Genomic DNA, 2838 nt, shown 5'->3' with positions numbered 1-2838 from the left:
AATACGGAAAGAGCCTAAATGTCCATCGATTAATGAATGGATGAAGAAGAAGTGGTATATGTACACAATGGAATATTACTCAGCCATCAAAAAGAATGAACTCTTGCCATTTGCAACAACATGGATGGAGCTACTGTGTATTGTGTGAAGCAAAATAAGTCAGAGAAAGATGAATACCAAATGGAATTTAAGAAACAGAACTAAAGTACAAGGGGTTGGGGGGAGAAGAGAGCCAAACCAGAAAATAGACTTAATTATAGAGAACAAAGTGATGGTTACTAGAGTGGAAGTAGGTGGGAGGATGTGTTGAATAGGTGATGGATATTAAGAATGCATTTGTGATAAACACCAAGTGTTTTATGGAAGTGATGAATCACTAAACTCTACACCTGAAACTAATAATACACTGTCTGTTAACTAGTGGAATTTAAGTATAAACTTGGAAAAAGAAATAAATCAATTGTGATCCTGAAATGAATCAAATAATTTTATTTTTATTTTTTTATTTATTTTTATTTTTTAAAAGATTTATTTATTTATTGAATTTTCTTTTAAAAACCATTCACTTTTTATGTATGTTTCTGGGCTTTTTTTTTTTTTTAAAGCATTGTCAACAATTCTCAGAGTATTGAAGGAACAGGGCATGGTCACTATTTGAAGAATAAAAAGTAAACATTCTTTTTTTTTTTTTTTTTTAAAGATTTTATTTATTAGCGAGAGAGAGAGAGAGATAGAATGAGAGCAGGAGGAGAGGCAGAGGGAGAAGGAGAAGCAGACTCTGTGCTGAGCAGGGAGCCTGACTAGGGGCTCAATCCTAGGACCCTGAGATGGTTACCTGAGCTGAAGGCAGATGCTTAACCAATTGAGCCACTCAGGAGCCCCAAAAGTAAACATTCTTTTTTTTAATGCAGAAATTACTTTTATTATGTTAAAGTATTCCTTAATGGGTTGGCAGTTATTCATGTGAAGGAGAGTTCAGAAATCAGATTTATGGCTGTATTAGCCTTGTCCTTGATTAGAGATTTATGACTTCTACAAAAAATATTATTCTCTAGAGAAGGTTACTCTAGAAGTAGTAGTAGAGAAGGTCTAAGAGGCTGTGAACTTGGAAGAGCATCTCCCTGCTTGTCTGACTGTTCCAGTTGGACCACAAGACTTCGGTACAAGGATGGACATGTTTTCTCTGTTGAATTTAAAGCTTTACACCAGTTTGAATGCTCTTTCCTGCGTGCAACAGGTCAAAGGTTTCATTAATTTGGTCAAAAGGCAGACTGTGAGTCACAAATTCATCAATTTTATCTTTTTGGATATATAGTCAGACACCAACTTTGGGACACTTTCCACACTCTTCCATCCTCCAAAGGCAGTGCCTTTTCATACAGGGCCCGTTACCAGCTGAAATGGGCGAGTGGTGATTTCTTCACCTGAAGCAGCTACTCCAACTATGACACTGACACCCTAGCCTTTGTGGCAGGCCTCTAGTGCTGCTCTCATGACTTTCACGTTACCAATACACTCAAAGGAATAGTCCACTCCCCTGTCAGTCATTTCAATGAGCACTTCCTGGATGGGTTTACTGAAGTCCTGGGGATTAATACATTCAGAGGCTCCAGCCACCTTACAGCTCATGATAGTCGCCAATCCAACTCCTCCTAGGCCAAAGACGGCACAAGTAGAGCCGGGCTCCATCCACCTTGGCAGTGTTCAGAGCCAGCACCATTACCAGTTGAAATGCCACAACCTAGAAGTCAGACTTTATCCAAAGGTGCTAAAGGATCAATTTTAGCAACAGAGATATCAGCCATAACTGTATATTCAGAAAATGTGCTGGTTCCCATGTAATGTAAAATTGTCTTTCCTTTGCAAGTAAATCTGCTAGTACCATCTGGCATTAATCCTTTTTCCCTGTGTAACTTATCTTTTCGCAAAGGTTTGTTTTAGGATTTAGACAAAATTTGCATTCTCCACATTGTGGGATGTAAAGTGGGATGACAGTGTCACCTGCCTTCAGCTTAGTAACTCTTTCGCCAACACTTTCCACAATTTCAGCACCTTCATGTCCCAGGATCACTGGAAAACTCCCTTCGGGATCAAGCCCTACTCAGGGTATAGGCATCGGTGTGGCAAACTGCAGTGGCAATAATCTTAATTCGAACTTCATGAGCCTTTGAGGGTGCCACCTCTACCTCTTTTTTTTACAAATTTTTATTTATTTATGATAGTCATCACAGAGAGAGAGAGAGAGAGAGAGAGAGAGAGAGGCAGAGACATAGGCAGAGGGAGAAGCAGGCTCCATGCACCGGGAGCCCGATGTGGGGGGGTCTCCACGGATCCCCGGTCTCCAGGATCGCACCCTGGGCCAAAGGCAGGCGCCAAACCGCTGCACCACCCAGGGATCCCCACCTCTCCCTCTTCTATAGAGAGAGGCTTTCTTGCCTCCCAGGCAACTGCAGCCTTGCACTTGATAATCTGGTTCGCCATGTCCTCTGATTTGGGTCAAAAAGTAAACATTCTTATTAGAGATATCATATACTGACTTTCTTCAGAGTTGGATTTTAACAACTGAATTTATCAAATGTTCATTATTTGTCAAGGTAATGCATGAAATGCAAAACAAAATTAGATCTACACTGAAATTTAGGTTGCAAAATTTTACTTCCTTCATGTTATTTTTGTTTCTTATTTTTTTAAAGTCAAGGTTTTAACATGTTTCATACAAAATGTAGAAAATACAAGCAGCAATGATAAAATAAAAATTATCTATAGCCTTACCACTATTGAAGCCCAATCATTGTTAAGATTTGACATATTTTTTCTGTATTTTTAAAGTAAAATTGT

The 2838-nt window shown here is 39.1% G+C and overlaps 1 pseudogene; it reads right to left on the bottom strand.

Annotated features, from left to right (window-relative positions):
- Positions 1 to 1192: 1192 nt before the first annotated feature.
- Positions 1193 to 2481, bottom strand: LOC112915867 (alcohol dehydrogenase class-3-like; annotated as a pseudogene).
- Positions 2482 to 2838: the final 357 nt, after the last annotated feature.

The sequence above is a fragment of the Vulpes vulpes genome, chromosome 7 (assembly GCF_048418805.1).
Source record: "Vulpes vulpes isolate BD-2025 chromosome 7, VulVul3, whole genome shotgun sequence".
NCBI lineage: Eukaryota > Metazoa > Chordata > Mammalia > Carnivora > Canidae > Vulpes > Vulpes vulpes.
This window is presented reverse-complemented; position numbering and strand designations above follow the sequence as displayed.